Source organism: Diabrotica virgifera, chromosome 9 (assembly GCF_917563875.1).
Source record: "Diabrotica virgifera virgifera chromosome 9, PGI_DIABVI_V3a".
Classification (NCBI taxonomy): domain Eukaryota; kingdom Metazoa; phylum Arthropoda; class Insecta; order Coleoptera; family Chrysomelidae; genus Diabrotica; species Diabrotica virgifera.
The window spans coordinates 55,029,669-55,051,595 of record NC_065451.1 but is presented as its reverse complement, the minus strand read 5'-3'; the positions used below and the strand labels follow the sequence as shown (position 1 = coordinate 55,051,595).

General features: G+C 33.1%; 1 protein-coding gene across 3 annotated transcripts in view; it reads right to left on the bottom strand.

Moving 5' to 3' along the window:
• The window catches only part of LOC126891716 (glycerol-3-phosphate dehydrogenase, mitochondrial), a 228,551-nt gene extending 212,748 nt beyond the window's left edge, over positions 1 to 15,803 (bottom strand). For 2 of the 3 annotated variants that reach the window (XM_050660983.1, XM_050660981.1), the window contains exon 1: positions 15,624 to 15,803. The gene's annotated coding sequence lies outside the window, so the exon portion shown is untranslated. Of the gene's footprint in view, positions 1 to 15,537 lie in introns of all 3 variants that reach the window. The other variant, XM_050660982.1, reaches the window with a different exon arrangement.
• Positions 15,804 to 21,927: the final 6,124 nt, after the last annotated feature.

The window sequence follows — 21,927 nt, the reverse complement described above, 5'->3', positions numbered from 1 at the left end:
AATAATTATTGTATTATTACTAGGATTAATTAATTGTACTTTAAAAGCACAATTATGTATAATTTTGAAACGTCTAGTTCAAGAAATTTATTGTATTCAGAAGACCAAAAATTAACCAGAACAGATTAAGAACAAACTGTTTTGAACAATAATATTATGAAGATCTGGATTTTTATCAAGATTTAGGTTGAAAGCAAACAGTTTTGTGTGCCTTCTTAAATAGAAAACCAAATAACTTTGCGTACCATTAGGTAAGTGACTAAAAATTTGTTGATGTAAGTAAAAACAATGCTGTCTATTTATTTTAGAGGTGGATGCATTACTCCCATGCAACAAATTCTGTTGGATTTTATGCATCAGGAAGTATGCAATTAAATGTAGCTGATTTTACGGCAGTGTCCAGAGGTTCAGCAAGTAGAATTATAAAAATAGTATCCTTTACAATTGCAAGAATCATCAAGAGATGGAAAGCTGTTGAAGATTTTTACAAGATTGCTGTATTCCCTAGAATAATGAGTGCAATGGGTTATACTTTAATTAAAATAGATTCTGCAGGTGTCCAGGATGCAGAAATTTTCGAGCCCAGAAAATCATTTTTGCATTGGATGTTCAGTCAGTGATGCAACATTTAAAATTAGAGATATTGTTGTACTGTGGCCATCAAATAAGACATTTTTAATAATAGTAGGCTGAAGCATAATTCAGGGGTTTAGAATCACACAAACGTAGTTACATTTTGTTTTATTTTCGTCTAAAGAAAAATTAGGGTTACAGTAACTGAACGTTATAATATGTAGGTGCCTAGCCTAGGTATGCATGTCCAAATCAGAACTAAAGAAGGTGGACATACGTTCATGTGAATCTTAAATAAGAAGTTTAATGTAGTTATGTTTGTTTGACCCTAATCCCCTGAATTTTGAAAGTGGTATCTTTGGCCATTACATATTGGTTAGTGACAGTTACGAACAAGGAATGTAGTAGAACAGCAATATGGGTTGGGGAATTAGGAATGAGACTACAATTAGAAAACATGACTGTGATTGTTGCAATTAGAGTGCTTCATAATATTGCCATTGATATGGATGACAATTTTCCTGTGAATAAAACTGAAGATGAAGCAAATAATGAATAATTACAACCGATAAAAAATAATAAAAATATTTCAGAAAACAATATAACTGTGTTAATAAAGGAATACTTTGGTAGATTGTAAATATATTTATTAATAAAAACAAAATGAATCTATTGAACTTTTTATTTATTTTAGTTTATCCCATTTTTTTATAGACCTGGATCCCACGTACCAAAAAAAGTTGATTAATAGCAAGCTGAAAATTTGTTAATAGCTAACGGTGTCTGTCGGACAAACTTTGATGTATGGGAACACTGGAATGGGGGGAGTTTTAATTGTGGAACAGGTTAAAAATTTGGAACGTAAAACTACGAAAACGTTCCACGGATTTTGTTGGACAGAACTTCCAATTGATTTGTTAGCATTCATTAAACTCTCATGCAAAAATCAGACTGGTGTTTATCACCAACTGGGCATTTTAATGAGTGGAACACGAAGAACATGTCAAATGACAGGAATCATGTTGGTTAGTAATAGCAGTCTAATTTTTGCATGAGAGTTTAATGAAAGGGAACAAATCAATTGGATGTTCTATCCCACAAAATACATGGGACGTTTTCGTAATCTGACTTTCCAAATTTTTAAACTGTTCCACAATTAAAACTTCCAGTGTTCCCCTGCATCAAAGTTTGTGCGACTAGACACCGTTAAGCTATTAACAAATTTTCAGCTTGCTATTAATCAACTTTTTTTGGTATGCGGGATCCAGGCCTATTAGGTAGTTTTATTTTTAAATCCAATAATTTTATTTTTTTATATTCTGCCTCTTCCCTTTCTATCCTTTTTTTCCTTCTGTTCTGCAAATATGCAATGCAAATGAACATTGGCTTGCCTCTACATGATACTCAATTATTTGGATAATTTAAATGATTTTTAACAAATAAAATATTGTACCGACCTTTCCTTTATTCTTCACATTTATTTATTATATGTCTATAACTTTCTATCTTTTGTAACAAAAGAAGTTCCTCCTCTTTGCTAAAGTTTGTGGAAGTAATTTTTTGTTATCTCGTTATATGTCCATTTTTTTAGATTTCACTTTTTATTGATGAGTAATTAAGTAACAGTAGGTGTATATAATTATTAAATAATAGTAATACCTATACAATAATAAAATTAAAAAGTAAGTATTGGGTGATTAAAAAGAAAAGTAGAGTAATAATAAATATATAGAAATAGTAATAACAAGTAATAATAATTATTATAATAATTAAGTAATAATAAGTAACTTTTTGTAGTAAAAACAAAAATTATAGAAGTAGTATCCGAGAGTAGGTATCCTACAAAACGCTACAAACTGGCAAAATTTATGACATTAAGGGCCGGTACTTTATGCCTCGATTAACAGCCCGTTAGTTAACGGATGTTTAATCGGGACCTCTTTAGGGTCTCTTGCGTTGTAATAAATGCAATTACAGTATTACAAGTAGTATAATAATTAAAATAAGTATAATAATAATTATAATTGCATTTATTACAAGGCAAGAGACCCTACAGAGGTCCCGATTAAACCTCCGTTAACTAACGGGCTGTTAATCGAGGCATAAAGTACCGGCCCTAAATGTCATTATTTCCATTTTAGTTCAAATATAACATGATTCAGTTTAACCAACAGTATAAAATTTCATTAAAACAGACTTTACTAAAAGCATCCTTTAAATCGAATTATGAACTCAAAATCGTTAACAGCCGCTTTAAAGTCCACTTTAACATAAAGCCTCCTTTTATTAAAGTCCACTTTTTCGAATGATTATGAAATCGGCTGTTATTCCTGGTATCGTTCTTTACAACACCTAATAGGTTTCAAAAATTCCTGAATTATATCCTGAAATCGACCTATTTTTCACCCACAGCTTGGACTACACGGCTGGCGAGAGGAGCCGGAGCCGGCAGTTTTGGGCGACCGCTGCAATGGAAGGACGTGCGTGCACGCCAGTTTTTAATAATGGATATGAAAATTCTCAGTTGCAATTTTGTATTATAATTTATGTGGCTTACGAGACTGTCCTTGTTTATCGAAATGTACATCGCGAGGACAATAACATAGAAATTAGGCTTACCGGATATGCCAAACTCTTAACTCTTGGAGATCGTAAAAAAATATGAAACGCAACTATAGCCGATATCAAGAAAAAAATTTAGTCATTGCGAGCTTCCTATAAGAAATAACGTAATAAGGTTACGGCAAGCATGAGAACAGGATTTGTGACCGGATTTAGTCTTGTAGACCAGCGGTTCTCAATCTGTAGTACATGTACCACTGGTGGTATGGTACGTTTAGCAGTAAATGGTTGACTTCAATGGTCAATAGAATAAAAGGCACGGTTTCGGGTAAAATTTAAATATGTTTGAATGTTTGTTTTTCTATAATCTTAGCGATTAAAATAGATTTAATAATTTATTTTAAAACTCATTTGAAAACATTAATTTCGGGTATATAAGGCAAAGAAAAATATTTTACATCCGTTTTTTGTTTTTGTCGTCGTAATTATTGTAAATTTTGTGGATTCTTTGCTTTATTATAGAAGTACCGTCTAGTCAGTGTTAATTATCAAAAGACCAACTCTGTCTACCTCGGTTGCTTATCGCTCCGGGTAGGTCTTAACAATGGGCCAGGTCAGATAAATTTAATAATATTTACGACCGCACTAATTGAAGTCAACCATTTATTGCTAAACAAACTATACATATCATTATTTATAGACTATTATATATGGGGGTAACGAAAATACAGGTCATAAATGAAACCACATATTTTGGGACTAAAAATAGTTCGATTGAACCAACTTACCTTAGTCCAAATATGCACACAAAAAAAGTTATAGCCCTTTGAAGTTACAAAATAAAAATCAATTTTTTTGAATAAATCGAAAACTGTTAGACATTTTTTATCGAAAATGGACATGTGGCTTTCTAATGGCATGAACATATTAAAAAAATAATAATAGTGAAATTTGTGCACCCCATAAAAATTTTATGGGGATTTTGTTCCCTTAAACCCCCCCCCCCCCCATTTTTTTGTACGTTTCAATTCAACTATTGTTGTGGTACCATTAGTTAAATACACTGTTTTTAAAACTTTTTTGCCTCTTAGTACTTTTTCGAAAAGTGAGTTTTTATCGAGATATGGCTTCTTTTTGAAAATGCTGCAAAATTTATGAGTACCTAACAAACTGTAAATTATACAAAAGTTTTCATATTATTACCAGGTCTCTATGACTGGCATATCTCTATTTAACTCCATTTTCTTGAATAAACATTCGGAACCGTTTTAAAATAAACAACAATGAAATTTGTGCACCCCATAAAAATGTTACGGGAGTTTTGTTCCCTTAAACCCCCCCAAATTTTTATATACGTCCCAATTAAATTATTATTGTAGCACCATTAGTTAAACCCAGCGTTTTTAAAACTTTTTTGCCCCTTAATACATTTTCGATAAACCAGTATTTACTGCGATGGGGCTTATTTGTTTATGTATAAAAAACTATGTAGTTGGCTGAATAAAACTTCGGATCAACAATATGTCAAACGATTGTGTGACCGTATTGTTGATATTCCAATTAATTATTGTGAATTTAGGATTACAAATAAAAACTAAATTTTCTATTGTAATGACATACACATTTACAGAAATGGCAGATATGCATTTAATTCTGGGTAAGTCTGAGCATTCCAAATTAGGGTTTTAGATAATTGTTGGTAATTTGGTAATTATTACAGGTGAATGTCAAGGGAATAGTGCTGCAGCTGCAAGGCGATATGCCGAAAAATATATATATATAAATCCCGTTCACAGCGTAATACGCCTTTGGGTTCCCGTTCGCCAAGCCTGTCTATTCTGCCAGTCTTCTTCAGATAGATTTCTTGCTGACATTGCTTTTGAGATTCCTTGGATCCATGTTGTTGGTGGTCGTCCTCGTTTTCTTTTCTCTGGTGGTACCCATTCTAATATCTTTTTGGGTAGTCTTTCTTCCCCCATACGTCTAACATGTCCGTACCATATTAGTTGTTGTTTTTCGATGTCTTCTATAATTGATCTTTGTACTTTCATTTGTCTCCTGATGTCCTCATTTTTCACATGTTCTAATCTAGACTTTCCCGCTGCTCTCCTCCAAAAATCCATTTCAACTGCCAATAGGTTACCTTTAAGTTTTTGTGATAACTGCCACACTTCTGAGCCATAGACGATTACTGGTTTTAATATGGTATTATATATTCGTTTTTTCGTTTCCGGTCTTATATTTTTTTGCCATAATACTGAATTCAACGCACCTATAACTTGTTTTCCTTTGGTTATTCTGTCTTTTATGGCTTCATCACTTCGTCCTGTCTTTGTCAGTTTTACCCCCAAATATGTACATTGGTCACATTTCTTAATAGTTTCATCTTCTAAGTCGAGGTCATCTGGATTATTTTCTCCTCCTACGCAAAGATATTGTGTTTTTTGGACATTTACTTCGAGGCCCCATTTTTTGTACTCTTCCATTAGTTTTCTAGCCATATACTCCAGGTCTTCTTTGTCTTGGGCAATAACTACCTGGTCATCTGCATAGTGCAACGTATATAACGTTTCATCCCCAATAGATAGCCCCATCCCTTTACACTTCTTCTTCCAGTGCCTGAGTGCTTCATCGATATATATGTTGAACAGTATGGGAGATAAACAACAACCTTGCTTAAGTCCTTTTGTTACCTGAAAACCATTAGACACCTCTTTTCCTATTTTAACTTTTGCTATTGTGTTCTTATAAAGCTCTTTAATAGCATCGATTAGTGTAACGCTGATACTGGTTTTCTCCAATACTTTCCACAACTTCGCAACAGGCACGGTGTCATATGCTTTTGTTAAATCGACTAAGAGTAAATGCACTTCTCGAGATCTCAGTGTTCTTTTCTCAAGTATTTGGGATAAGCAGAAAATACTATCTATTGTGGATCGTCCTGCTCTGAATCAGTTTTGTTCTTCTGACTCAAAAGGGCGGTATTCTTCGCATATGCGTTCTTTTATAATTCTTCCATATAATCTGCTAAGCGTACTCGTAACAGTTATACCCCGATAGTTATTGCAATCTTCCTTATTTCCTTTCTTATGGATAGATGTAATCCATCCTTCTTTCCAACTTTGTGGCACTGGTTCTCCATGCAAGTGCCTATTGAAAACTTCTGTTAGAATCTCGAATAGTTTGTTGGTTCCATTTTTTATTAACTCTGCATATATCCCCTCTGGACCAGGAGCACGTCCATTTTTCAGCCGTGATACAGCTTTTTTAGTGTCTTCTACGTTGATTGCTAATGGCTCCCCTTGAATCAGGACTTCATGTTGTTCTATGTTTTTGTATGCCGGTCTTTCTTCTACTAACAGTGTTTTATAGTGTTTTTCCCATTTTCCAGGTTCTATGGAGTGTATGGCTATTTGTTCTGTTTTGTTGGATCTGATGTTTTTTATAAACCTCCAGGATTCTCTTGATTTGCGGCCGCCGATGTACGTATCTAATTCCTGACATTTTCTTTCCCAGCTTTGATTTTTTGACTCTATTACCGTTGATTTAAATTTATTTACCATTTCTCTATATTCTCTTTTATGTTCTTGATCTTTTGTTCCCAGCCATCTGTGATATAATTTTTGCTTTTGTTCTTTCATTTCCTGTAGTTCATCATTCCACCAATTATTTGTCTTTCTGGGTTTATTTTCTCTTATACCTAAGGCTTCTTTGGCGGCTTGATGTATTCCTTTTTTTATTATTCTATGTAGCTCTTCTGTTGTTTTATGTTTGAATTCCTGTGGTAGTTGTTGCTCTAATCCTGATCGTAATCCACCAGGCAGACGATTATTTCTTTCGATTGATCGCCGTTTACGAGAGACAGGCACATTGCAACGGCAACGTGTTGGTAATGCTGGTCGACCAAAAGTGGATACAAACGATGAGGCTATTTTGGAAGCAATTGGAGATATCCCTGGAAACAGTACAAGGGTAGTGGCGGCTCAAGTAGATGTTTCTCACATGATGGTTTGGAGAAGATTTAAGGATCAGCTGATTCATCCTTATAATCATTTAACTCCCGTTCAAGAATTACTGGATGAAGACTATCCTAGAAGAATGGGATTTTGCGATTGGTTCTTAACGGAAAATACTCGAAATGTCAATTTCATTAATCGTGTTTTGTTTACCGATGAAGCTACCTTTAATAGAAATGGCATTACGAATCATCACAACAGGCACATCTGGGCCGAAGAAAACCCTCACGCAAAAAAAGTCTTTCGTCACCAAAGAACTTTTAAAGTCAATGTTTCGGCTGGAATTGTGGATAATAACCTAATAGGGTCAGTATTTCTCCCAAACAATTTAAATGGTGAAAATTATTTACACTTTTTACAAAATGTATTACCGGATTATTTAGAAGAGGTCAATCTTGAAGTCAGGAGAAACATGTGGTTTTTGCAAGATGGCGCCCCAGCGCCTTTCCATAATCAAATTAGAGAATATCTTTCCGGTGAGTATCCTGGACGTTGGATTGGAAGGGGCCCTGATGCGCCTATTTCTTGGCCACCTAGAGGTGCAGGTATTAACCCACTTGACTTTTGCTTCTGGGGTTTTATGAAAGAGGACGTATATTCCGTACCAATCAGTAACGAACAACAACTAAGGCATAGAATCATTGAAGCAGCGAATCGATTTCGACAGAAGCCCATGATTTTTCAAAACATTCGATTTTCCTTTTTAAAACGGTGCCGAATGTGTATTCAAGAAAATGGAGGTCATTTTGAACATTTTTACAATTCACATGGTTAACTAAGATTGTACATACCTGGTGATATATGACAATTTGTATATTAAATTTTAATTTATTTATGAAAATACATTTTGTTAGGTATATACCTACTCAGAAATTTTGAAACATATTAAAGAAGAAGCCACATCTCGATAAAAACTGGCTTATTGAAAAATCATTAAGAGGCAAATAGTTTTCAAAACACTGCGTTTAACTAATGGTCCACAATAATAAATTATTTGGGACGTACACAAAAATTTGGGGGGGTATAAGGGAACAAAACCCCCATAAATTTTTTATGGGGTGCACAAATTTAGTGGTTATTTATTTTAAAACGGTGCAGAAGGTTTATTCAAGAAAATCGAGTTAAGTAAGATCATAGAGACGTGGTAATGATATGAAAATCTTTTATAATTTACATTTTGTTAGGTACACATAAATTTTGCAGCATTTTTTTTTGAAAAAGTACTAAGAGGTAAAAATTTTTTAAAAATAGTGTGTTTAACTAATGGTACCACAACAATATTTTAATTGGAACGCACAAAAAAATTGGGGGGGTTTAAGGGAACAAAACCCCCATAAAATTTTTATGGGGTGCACAAATTACACTATAATTTTCCTTTAAGATGTTTCTGCCATAAGAATGCTACATGTTCATTTTCAATAAAAAATCTCTAACAGTATTCGATTTATTAAAAAAAAACGATTTTTATTTTGTAACTTCAAAGGGCTATAACTTTTTTTGTGTGCATATTTGGACTAAGGTAAGTTGGTTCAATCGAACTATTTTTAGTCCCAAAATATGTGGTTTCATTTATGACCTGTATTTTCGTTACACCCTGTATAGGCAACAAGCTGGAGATACAGAATGCAGCCAGAAAGCAGTTTCTTAACGAAAAGTCTTGGATTTAAAATATTGTTTATTATTTTTATTTCAATTATTCTAATTGTATAAAAGTAGCAAACTTTGTATCTAGGGATTTTCGCCTTCCTCGTATTACGAGAGATGTCGCTGTTTTGCATAGGCAGGATTGTTGATATTTGTTTCAGAGTTGTGACTGCATAGCTTCACTGAGAATGCATAGATGCTGAAATAGCTATATGGAGATGGTGGTCCAACTCTGAATCAAATAAAAACAAAACTGCCTTTATCTTTTTCATCTTTACTCAGATTTGAGTACCTGAAACTGTCTTTCGGTCCTTTTCCTAGACGAAAAGAAGGGACATACGTGGCCAAAGTGTTCTTTATTTGCTTTCTTCTATACTATATTCGTCGTCTCTTGTGCTTATATATTGTAAAAGCCGGAGATATAGGATGCAGCCAGAAAGCAGTCTCTTAACGAAAAATCTTGGACTTAAAATATTCTTCTTCTTCTTTAAGTACCGTGCCCAAATTTTTAGGCGTGGGTAGCTTCCATAACAATTTGCCGATATCGTTCTCGATCTTGTGCGGCATGTAACAATTGATCTGCTGATAAGCCAGTCCATTGACGAAGGTTTCGGAGCCATGAATATTTCTTTCGACCAATTCCTCTTTTTCCGTCGATCTTTCCATTGAGTATTAACTGCAGCATCCTGTATCTGCTACCTCTCATTATATGCCCCAGATATTCAAGTTTTCTCTTTTTTATCATCTTCATTAAGTCACCTTCGCCTTGACCTACTCTGTTTAAGACTTCTCTGTTTGAAATGCGTTGAACCCAAGATATTCTGAGCATTCTACGATACGACCACATCTCAAAGGCTTCTAATTTGTTCATCATGTTAACCTTCATGATCCAGGTTTCACATCCATATAGTAATACAGGATACACATAACATTTTAGGAACTTGATTCTTAGTTGTAAGTTCAGCTGAGAGTTGCTCAGAATAGATCTAAGTTTTATAAATGCTCCTCTTGCAATTTCTATACGAGTTTTAATTTCTTCATCCGGATTTAGTGTCTCGTTTATCCAACATCCTAGGTATTTAAAATGGTTAACTTTTGTTATTGATTCATCATTGACAATTAGTTGCATAGGGCCGACGTCTTGTTTACTAACCACAAGTAACTTTGTCTTTGTTGCATTTATGTTAAGTCCGTTATTGGAGCATTCTCTAGTGACTCGATCTATAAGGAATTGAAGATCTTCGATATTTTCAGCCATGATCGCGGTGTCGTCTGCATATCTGATGTTGTTAATAGTTTCTCCCCCGATTCGAACTCCACATTGTCCTTCCAAGGCTTCATTAAAAATTATTTCTGAGTATACGTTCAACATAGTTGGGGATAACACACAACCCTGTCTGACACCTCTTTGAATGCAAATTTTGTCTGTTTCTTTGCCGTCTACCAGAATAGAAGCTTCTTGATTCCAATATAGATGTTGTAAAAGTCTCAGATCTTTATCGTCTATTCCAATCATTTCTAGATATTCAAACAACCTATCATGTTGAACTCTATCAAACGCCTTCTCAAAATCTATAAAGCAGACGTAAATTGGTTTCTGTACTTCCCATGATCGTTGAAGTAATGTTAACATTGAGAACAAAGCTTCCCTTGTTCCCAATCCTTCTCTGAAACCGAATTGTTTGTTTCCCATTGTCTCTTCACATTTGTGCTTGATTCTATTAAGAATTATCTTAAGAAGTAGCTTGAGAGAGTGGCTCATGAGACTAATTAGTCTAAAGTCTTTACATGATGATGTATTAGACTTTTTTGGGAGTGGAATAAATGTAGACTCTAACCATATCTGTGGCATCATGCCAGTCTCGTATATATGGTTATAAATGTTTGTTAGTTGTGAGACATTGTCGTCATCCAGAAGTTTGAGCCAGTCTGATGGTATTTGGTCAGGGCCTGGAGATTTCCCATTTTTGCTCTGTTTGATGGCTTTCTCTACTTCCGCTTTTAAAATACTAGGACCAGTATTCGTATACTTTGTGGTGTTAAGTGGTGGCCTCGTATCCAGGAAGAGCTCTTTTATATAGTTAGTCCATTCTTCCTTTTTTTCATCCAAGTCGAGAATTATTTTACCTTTGGAGTTTCTCATAAAGTGAGGAGTTCTTTTTCTCTGAGTGTAGGTAATTTCTTTAAGGTTTTTATGTATATTAAACTCGTCATGTTTTCTTTGTAGTTCTTCCATTTCACGACATCTTTGTTCCATCCAGTCCTCTTTTGCTCGCTTAACCTCGTATCTTATTTGTCGATATATCTCTCTATACCGAATCTCGTCTTTGTTTTTCCAATTTCTTCTTTGTTGAATAAGGTCTAGTATTTTATCGGTCATCCAATCCTTTTTCTTTATTGGGTCTTTTTCTGGTTTCAAAACTTCGTTTGCTATGGTGACCATGGCGGAATTCATGATATCTAGATTTTGACCGATATTTTCTTGTCCAGATCTTTCTAACTGTTTTTTAATCTCACGATTTATCTTATTTTCGAACTCATCTGATATTACGGCATTTTTTAGGAGTCGAGTATTAGGTTTCTTCTGCGTTGTGGGGGCTTTTATTCTTTTTAGTTTTAGTTTGAATCCAGCACAGAGCAAATTGTGGTTAGTTGCTGCGTCTGCACTTGGGTATGTTTTTGCAGATGTAATACTGTTTCTAAACCTTCTATTAATGATAATGTAGTCAATTTGATTTCTGACTATCTTTCCCTCTTGATCAGCTGGAGATTTCCAGGTATATAGTCGTCTTTTAGGTTGCTGAAACAAAGTATTTGCTATAATGCATTTCTCTTCTTGGCAGAACTGTATTAGTCTTTGCCCTCTTTCGTTCCTTTCTCCAAGTCCATACTTTCCGGTTATATCTTGTGTGATTTCGGCACCAACTTTTGAGTTGAAGTCTCCCATAATAATTGTAGCTTCATGTTTTTTTGTGCTCCGGAGAATTTGTTTAATTTGGCTGTAGAATTGCTCAATTTCTTCATCTGGTTTGTCAGCTGTTGGCGCATAGACTTGTATTATATTAATATTCAGTAGTTTATTTTGCAGCTGAATCATCATGATACGATCATTGAAAGGGACGAAATTTCGGATACAGTTACGAATTTCTTCTTTGACAATGATTGCGACTCCGTTACGTCTGGGTCCTTCTGCCTTTCCCGAGTGGTATACAATGTATCCATTACTCTCAAATATGTTTGACCCTAGCCATTTCGTCTCGCATATACCTAGGATAGGAATGTCTAGTCTGGCCATTTCTAGCTGAATATTTTGTAATTTCGCACCTTCAAACATAGTTGTTACGTTCCACGTGGATTTCCACGACACGGGGTTTTCGTGTGTTGACGACCTGACAGGCCCCGTGGTCTGGTTGTGATCTTCCTCCCCTGCCGGATCTTGGATTCCGAAGTCCATGATCATTAAATGTATCTATAGTTTCCTTATCTGTCATGGGAAGCTGTACTAGAGATATCCACAAGGATCTTTAATGTAGTGGTTTCTCCTGGCCTTCTACATCCTGATGCCGTTGACCATTTCCTGGTTCCTCCGCCTTTGAGACCGATTTCTCGGTCTCTTAAAATATTGTTTATTAATCTTTATTTCAATTATTGTAATTGTATAAAAGTAGCAAACTTTGTATCTAGGGCTTTTCGTCTTCCTCGTATTACGAGAGAGGTCGCAGTTTTGCGTCTCAAAAGGTGGAAACATTGCATCGCGATGTTTTCCCTTAAATAGGCAGGATTGTTGATATTTGTTTCAGAGTTGTGACCGCATAGCTTCACTGAGGATGCATAGATGCTGAAATAGCTATATGGAGATGGTGGTCCAACTCTGAATCAAATAAAAACAAAAACTGCCTTTATCTTTAACACTATTATACTTAATTAGATCATCTAGCTAGATAGGTATTTTAGTTAGGTGGTACCAAAAATAATAGAAAGTAGTTGGTGGTACATGACTCAAAAATATTGAGAACCGCTGTGTAGACAATTACACTCCACACAAAAATATAAGGACCATTATGAAGAGAAATGAAGGCTACTACTTACCCTACTTTTCCCTTACCTAATCCAATTGATCAGATTAAAGTTATTTGATATATAAAAGTATCTAGTGTAAACACCCTTTGTTTTATACCGGAAATATTTGTTTTATACCGGAAATATTGAAGGAAAAGTGGAAATGTAAGGTGATAAACTCGTTGTTAAAGAATGGAGTAAAGTCGATAGAGATATCTATCCATTTATACAGTGATGAGTCGATGAGCGCACTAATAACCGGCAAAATAACGCAAAAGATGGAAAACATATTAAGTTGTGAGCTAAAAAGAAAATAAACTAGTAGAGTTATGAAATTTAGCGATAAAAACGTATAAATTTACATTATATTTATTGTTTCCCACCTTTAGACGTATCGGACGAGTTTGTCAACTGTCACTGTGACAGTGGCAGATTTAGTTGACATACTCCTCTGATACATCTAAAGATGGGAAACAATAAATAGAATGCAAATTTATAGGTTTATATAGCTAAATTTCCCACCTCCACTAGTTTCATTTCTTTTTACCTCACAACTTAATGCGTTTAACATCTTTTGCGTTATGTTGCTGGTTATTAGCGCGCTCAACACTTTATATACAGGGTGAGGCAGATAAAGGGCCTATTAGAAATATCTCGAGAACTAAAGGCAACAGAACCATGAAAATTTTTATTAAGGGGTTTTGAAGAGTCATCTATTTAATGAAAATTCTTTCATCTATTTGCTACTTCCGGTTATACCGGAAGTTGCTTATAACTTCGTTTTTTTTTAAATGGGACACCCTGTATATTTTTACATTTTTGGATTCTCTTCGATGTCTTCTTTCTTAAAATATGAGGTTTTGTAAAGTTATACAGGGTATTTTAAAAGATAATTACGTTTATTTATTAATTTCGTAGCAACATTCACACCCTGTAGAATTGTAGTAGTTTGCCAGCTAAAACTCCACTTACGTTCAAATGATTTTTAATATAGTCTACTGTTGTTAAGAATCATAAGTATTGCTAAATTTTTAATTTTAGTATACAGGGTTGGTCGAAACTCGGAATGAGTATTTTCTGAGTTTTCTTAAATGGAACACCCTATATTTTAGTATTGTAATGAAATGAAATTTTATGGTACTTTTTTATTTCTTAAGCATTCCCTATACCTAACTGCTTTAATTTGTGCTTAATTGTTAATCGCACCAACAATTTTAACTACGTAGGTATTTTGATAGCTAAACCATTATTGGTAATTTTAAGGATCACTCTGGATTAATATGTATTAATTTCTGAAAAATTATTTGTGATTGAATTTTTTCACGGCCAACCTAATAAAATTTTACGTATTTTTTGTTGCAATTAATGTTTAGCTTGAATCACCAATAACTCACAAATTAAAGCAATTAGGTATAGGGAATACTTATAAAATAAAAAAGTACCATGAAATATCGTTTCATTACAATACTAAAATACAGGGTGTTCCATTTAAGAAAACTCAGAAAATATTCATTCCGAGTTTCGACCAACTCTGTATACTAAAATTTCAAAATTAGCTATACTATTGATTCTTAACAATAGTAGACTATATTAAAAATCACTTGAATGTAATCAGAGTTTTTAATGTCAAACTATTACAATTCTACAGGGTGTGAATGTTGCTACGAAATTAATAAAAAAACGTAAATATTTTTTAAAATACCCTGTATAATATTACAAAACCTCATATTTTAAGAAAGAAGATATTGAGGAGAATCCAAAAAGGTTAAAATATACAGGGTGTCCCATTTAAAAAAAACGAAGTTATAAGCAATAACCGGAAGTTGCAAAGAGATAAAATATTTTCATTGAATAGATCATCCTTCAAGGCTCCTTCATTCCAATTTTCATGATTCTGTTGCCTTTAGTTCTCGAGATATTTCTAATAGACCACTTATCTGCCTCACCCTATATATATCGACACATTCACTGGCAGAGGTGCATTTGAAGATTTGCCGCCCCTGGGCTATCTATAATTTGCCAACCTCCCCCCTCCCCGCCATTTACTTTTTTACCAAAATTTGCCGCCCTTGGCTGTAGCTCATTCAGCCCATATGTAAATCCAGCCCTGTTCACTAGAGCATATGAAAGAGATGAAACCTGGTTTGTTTCAGATTAGATAGGCCCTTTAAAATACTATAGCTGATATACTATAGCTAATAGTCTAAACTGGCTTGTTCGCAGAGATGAAAGCCCCAAGGAGATAGAACAAGAGGAAGGCCCCGTGGATAGACGACGTAGAGTAAGATCTTAAAATCATGAACATCATGAAGAACATTAATTAAGCAGGCGAAGACTCACAAAGGGTTGTAGTGTCATTAGAAGAAGAAGAAATTTAATAATCTATATCAATATATAATAGTATGTTCAGTGAAGCTTTTATATCAGAACCTTTTTAACAGGCAAAAAATTTGAAATATCTTAATTTTTGTCCAGGTAAGATTTTCGTGTGAAAATACACTGTTACATAAATTGTGTAAGGTGTCCCTGAAACCTGTCCAACCGTCAAAAGCATGTTTTGTATCACGAAATTGGCTAGTGCTACGATTTCCGCAACCTTAATCCAAATATCTTAGAACTATAATAGTTGCCAGATAAGAATTAGATTTATCTATTTAAAACATTATTTTGTAATAAGACATACCCTCAACGTAGAGAAATAACTAAACTAAAAAACTGACAAACACTCAAACGCACACAGTAGGGCAAAATGGCACTAACACTACTCACTTTCTTTTAGTTCATGACATGCATACACTTCAGTAGAATGTAGAACTGCTTTATTATGCGATGCGTTATGTGGGAAATCACGTGTGCACTGCACCGCACTGCACGACGTTTTCGGCTCGGTGCTCGTATCACTGCTAGGAAATGTTCATAACCCGTAATAATTACATGAGGTGTGTTTTATTTCAGTAGGAAAATGCTTGCGCGGCGTTGCCGGTACGTGTAAAATTTCTGGAACTGCTTGCTTTTAAGGATTAGTTCACGATACTAGGGATGGCGGTTTTTGACAAAACACCGGTTTTCGCTTATACCGCTTTTTTTTGCTTACGGTTTAACCTGGCGGTTATAACCGGCCAAAAAAACCGGTTTTTGGAAAAACCGGTTTTCGGTTTTTTAATCCAATAGGTTACAAAGTTACATTTACAATACACTTTAGTTTGCGATACTCCATTCGACTCGATATCAATATGATCAAAATTAGTACTATCGAAAGAACATGTATTACTTTTAACACGTTTGTATATTTGCAGAATAGGTACATCTTAACTCATTTAATACTTCCTGTATGAGTGTATCGTTTTGAAAACGTAGGGAAATTCTTGGAGATTCGTATTCGTAATCAGTAATTCGGTATTCATAGTCAGCGCATTATTTTTGGTAATCAGAAAAAGTCATTCACCCACTTTCAATGTCAAGAGTTAAGTGTGAAAAATAGATGATATTTGCGTCTAATTCACCCAGATCACTTCTGATGTAAATATTATGATTACAAATACCTTTTCAAGGAAATATTATAATAAAACTTAATAATTGTTTCTAGCTGATGTGAGATTGTACTTTCAGTTTGCTTTTGTATTTTATAAAATAAAATAAAATTTGAATTATGGTTTTGTTGGGAATAATTATTTGAGAATAATAATTATGATTGGGATCCAAAATAATACCTAACCTAATCCTAATCACCGTAAAAACCTAATAACCGGTTTTTACTTTAAAAATAAAAAAAAACGGTTATAACCGGGACAAAAAAAAACAACCGGTAAAACCGGTTATTGCGAAGTAAAAAAACGGTTTTAGGTTTAAACCGGTAGGTTTTTCCTATCCCTATGATACCGGTCGCGAATTTACAAAAGCTATACTAATTCAGTCATGGGGGCGACTGAATTCGACTAGGTTTTGTATGCAGAATATTAGTTACATATTCTATTTTATTTCGGTACAGAAATTAACTGTATTGGTGTAGGATTGGTAAGCGAAATTTTTGATTATTATTGAGCAAATGTCTATACTGTTTCAGTCATGTAAGTAAAACTAATCAAGTATTTCTACTTAAGTGGATTTATTATTATATCATAAAATTAAGTTATATTTTGAAAATTAAAATGTATAACATATATTTGGATATGATTAAAAATTAAAAACGAAAAAAAAATGAATAACTACTAATGTATGAGTCAAAAAATATGAATTTCTGTCAAGAGTGAAGTATCTTTACCTATATATTTCACAAGATTGAAAATTGTTATTACGAAAATTTGTTTGGACTTAAAAATAATGTTTTAATATGCAATTACACTCTTCTAATTAAAAAAATTGAAATTTTTTCTCAAATTATCTCAAATTAATTTTCTCGATATTGTTAGTTTTACGAAAAAAAGTTATTCTTTATAAAAATTTTTGCATCGTCTAGAAACTAACATACAGCCATAATTTATTAAATTTTATTAATATTCTACGAAGTGTGTCAAAAAAATGATTTTTGTTGAAGGGTAAAGTACCTTTATAGTTCACAATATTTCAATTAATAAGATGTAATTGTATACTCATACATGCTTTTTAAATCTGAACCACTTTTAATAATAAAATTTTTCAATATTGTGCAAAATAAAAGTAATTTACTCTTCAGCGAAATTCATATTATTTTTTGACATCCCGTATAAAATTGATAAAATGTGAAATATTATGATAGAATCTTATTTTGTAGAACGTGCAAAACTTTTTATAAAGAATAACTTTTTTTTGGTAAAATTAATAATTTCTGAGTTATCATGGGTATCTTCAAAAAAGTTTTTTTAAATTAGAAGAATGTAATTGCGCATTAGAACATAATTTTTAATTCCAAACAACTTTCGATAATAACAATTTTCAATATTATAGAATACAAAGGTGCTTTACTCTTGAGAAAATAATATTTTTTGACATACCTCGTATACTTTTAATAAAATTTGATATCTGATGATTGTATCTTACGTTTTCGGCCATGCAAAACTTTTTATAACGAACAACGTTTTTTCGTAAAAGTAATAAAAAAGTTTTCCTTATGGTTCCAACTTACAGGGACATAGGTACTGTATATACTCGTACATTAGTAGTAATTCATTAAATTTGTTTTTAATTTTTATTCATATGCAAAAACATATTATTCATTTTAATTCTCAAAACATATCTAAAATTTATGATATAATAATAAATCCAGTTAGTAAATACCTGATTAGTTTTACTTACATGACTGAATCAGTTAGACATTTGCTCAATATTAATCAAAAATTTCGCTTACAAATCCCACACCAATATAGTCCAGGGTAATAAGGTTTTTCCCATGACACTCGAGCAGCCAGGGTACTGAAGCGTTTTTTCGACAGGTAATACCTATGAGAGCAAATTGTAACTATTTCCTGCGTAGGATCTGGCGGCCATTTTTATTTATAAACAATTAAGTGTCAAAAAATGGCATTTTCCCTTTTTTTTTCAAATCAATGGAAAACAGTGAAACTTATGGTTTTTTCAGTACAAATATCTTTGAGATTATGAAAAAAGCTTTAAAATGACGTATTACAAAGTTTGATATACTCATTTATTGTTAATATAATTGCGAAAAAAGGTCGGAATTGCAAAAAAAATTAATTTCGCAATATCTATTGTAAAAATTAGTGTACAGCTTTGAAATTTTTGTCACATAAGGGTTCTTTAGCGCTTAATATGTGGTAAAAATTTCAAAGCGATTCATTCAATTGTTTAAATTTTATTCAAATTGTTTATCCCAGAGAGCATGTTTTTGCAATAATATAAGTCAGAAAAAAATGACGTTAGAACCATGCCACAGGTGTCAAATGAAAGAGCATGAACTACATTTGCAAGTTGGTTTAAAAAAAGCGAATAAAAAATGCATTTATTAGTAATAAATAATTATGCAAAAGTACTGTAAAGCTTTCCTTATAAACTTTTTATTTTGTTATATAAGAAATTATATATATTTATTACAATTTTTTATCAATTATGATATAAATAACAATACTTGGTAGTTGTGCACTTATCACAGGGTAAAAAAGTTAATTTTTTTGGAAAAAGTTATCCAAAAAGTTTATAAGGAAAGATTTACGATACTTTTGCATAATTATTTATTACTAATAAATGCATTTTTTATTCGGTTTTTTTTTTAAACCAAGTTATAAACCTAGCTCATGCTCTTCCATTTGACACCTGTGGAATGGTTCTAACGTCATTGTTTTCTGACTTATGTTATTGCAAAAAAAATGCTCTCTGAGATAAACAATTCGAATAAAATTTAAACAATTCAATGAATCGCTTTGAAATCTTTATCATATATTAAGCACCAAAGAACCGTCATTTGACAAAAATTTCAAACCTGTACACTAATTTTTACAACAGTTATTGCAAAAACATCTTTTTTGCAATTCCGACATTTTTTCCCAATTATATTAACAATAAAGGAGTATATCAAACTTTGTAATATGTCATTTTAAAGCTTTTTCCATAATCTCAAAGATATTTGTACTAAAAAAATCATAAGTGTCACTGTTTTCCATTGATTTGAAAAAAAAGGGTGAAATGCCATTTTTTGGAAGTTAATTGTTTATAAATAAAAATGGCCGCCAGATCCTACGCAGGAAATAGTTACAATTTGTTCCTGTAGGTATTACTTGTCGAAAAAACGCTTCAGTACCCTGGCTGCTCGAGTGTCACGTACAGGGTATATTTTTGTCTTATTACCCTGGCCTAATACAGTTAATTTCTGGACCGAAATAGAATAGAATATGTAACTAATATTCTGCATACAAAACCTAGTCGAATTCAGTCGCCCTCATGACTGAATTGGTATAGCCTTTGTAAATTCGCATACCGGTCGACTACAGGAGTATTTCCTTATAAAGTTGATAAAGCTCGTTGTTGTATCGACTTCTGAAGATTCCGTTTTCGCTCACAGGTCCTAGTATTCTCCTCAGTACTTTCCTTTCGAATGTGTCGAATTTGTTTTTGGACGTTTCTTTCAGGACCCATGCTTCACTGCCATAGCCATGCTATTGGTCGAATTAAGGTTGTTATCATTCATGTATTTAACGACCATATCAATCTCATGGATTCATTAAAAGGTTTTAATAGTTAATTTAGTGTTTTTAACACGATAGAAAAATCTGTAGATAAAACAGTATCGAAAATCTACTTACTGGAGAAAGAAATTTCTTTTTTAAACGTGGCAACATTGCCTTGCCGTTAATTTTACTGCTGGCACATGACTGCCGAATTCTGTATCGATTTATAATCTTAACTTCATGAATTGATTGATAAGAGATATAAAACGGGAAATACAACAATCTATTTATCTCCAGTAATGAATAAAATGCCTGTCATGATGTATTAAAATAAAAGAACTACGCAGGAATAGGAGAATTACATTATAATTCAGAAATACCTGCTGCGCATGGACTCGTATGTCATAGAAGCACGTGCTATGTATTATCTAATAGTACAATACTGGGAAATCAGGAATTTCTATTTTTTATATAGTCATTATGATAATGGCTACAGCTACAACAGTTGGGATTTTTATGCATAAGAAATGCTTTAAATATGCGCATTGCGCATGGCATACATTATGTTAAATTATTATTCGCTTAAACATGTCGAAAATTTGCAATGTTATAGTATGCGGTCTACCCCGAGGATGCGGTGTTCTGTGCAATGTGCATATCTATTACCTAGACCTAGATATATCTATAGTTCGCAGAATAAGCCAATTTTGTGGGTTATTCCTAACTAAAATAGTAAATTGATATGACAAAGGTGTTAATTTTTAAAATTAAAATAATAATTCTCCTGATTTCGTTTCTTTCAATTTGCACGTGTCGTCTTTGCACGTTCTTTTCACTTATTTCGTTTTATTCACTTTGCAAATATTTTTTTCCGGCACTGAAACTCCTACATTATCAATACAGATAGAATGATAAATGAAATTTCGAATGAAAGCTTATAATCCAAAGATGGTATTAAAGACCAAAAATTTGACCTCGGACTTCCGGTTTTAGAGATGCAACCGAAAGTACTAAAGTTACCAAATTATATAAGCGATATATTATTCGACGTGCCTTAACAAAATGAGAACAAAGATATAATATTCGTTTTTATATCATTTCCAGTTAACAAATTCTAATCGAAAGTGTCATATTATAGTCGCAGAAATAGTATATATGTGACATATAAATCGAAGCGTACCGTAATGTGGGGTGAATTCGAACGTGTTGTATAAATTCGAACGCGCCCCGCCTTTATTCCATATTTATTTGAAACAAACGAATATTATCAAGTTTAGCCGAGTGCCTGTAGTACATGCTTGAAGAACACAGTCAATCGAGTACATCGGTTGTAACAGAACGCTTTTTCACAGGTAGGTAAACTTTTGGTTAATTTTATTATCGTACGCGATATACTATGAATTTAGCCATGTGCTGCAAACAAACAATTGCAACTTCGGTTTATCAGGTTCAATTAGGTTGAAACTTTGTACATACATTCTTTTGTGTCTCTTGAAGACATTTTATAAGTTCTATTGCAAAATAATAACACTGTAATTTACAAAGATTTTTATAGAATATAATTTCATTTCTTAATAATCCTAATAATTTCAGGATTGGCAACGTTGCGCTGAGTGTGTAAATATTAATTGTATTTTGCTCCTGCATTAAACCCGTTTTTCGCGAAATGCAGAGTAAATCAATTACAGCAAACGCTAAAGTGTGAAGTTAAGTGAGTAATCTTCGCGCTGAACGAAAAATAATAAACTAAATATTGAAATTGTGCTCCAAATTGGCAAAAATCAAAGGTAAGCGTAACACACAAACAAATAAAACGTCATCGATATTACGATATTCGAAGTGGATTCTTGTTTGATTGGAACGCGGTGTTGCCAAGTCGACAGGGAAGTCCTGTAAGTAGGGAGGAGCGAAATAGTATATACTGCTCAATATAATTTTATCAAAAAAAAAAAAAAAAAAAAAAAAAAAAAAGAAAA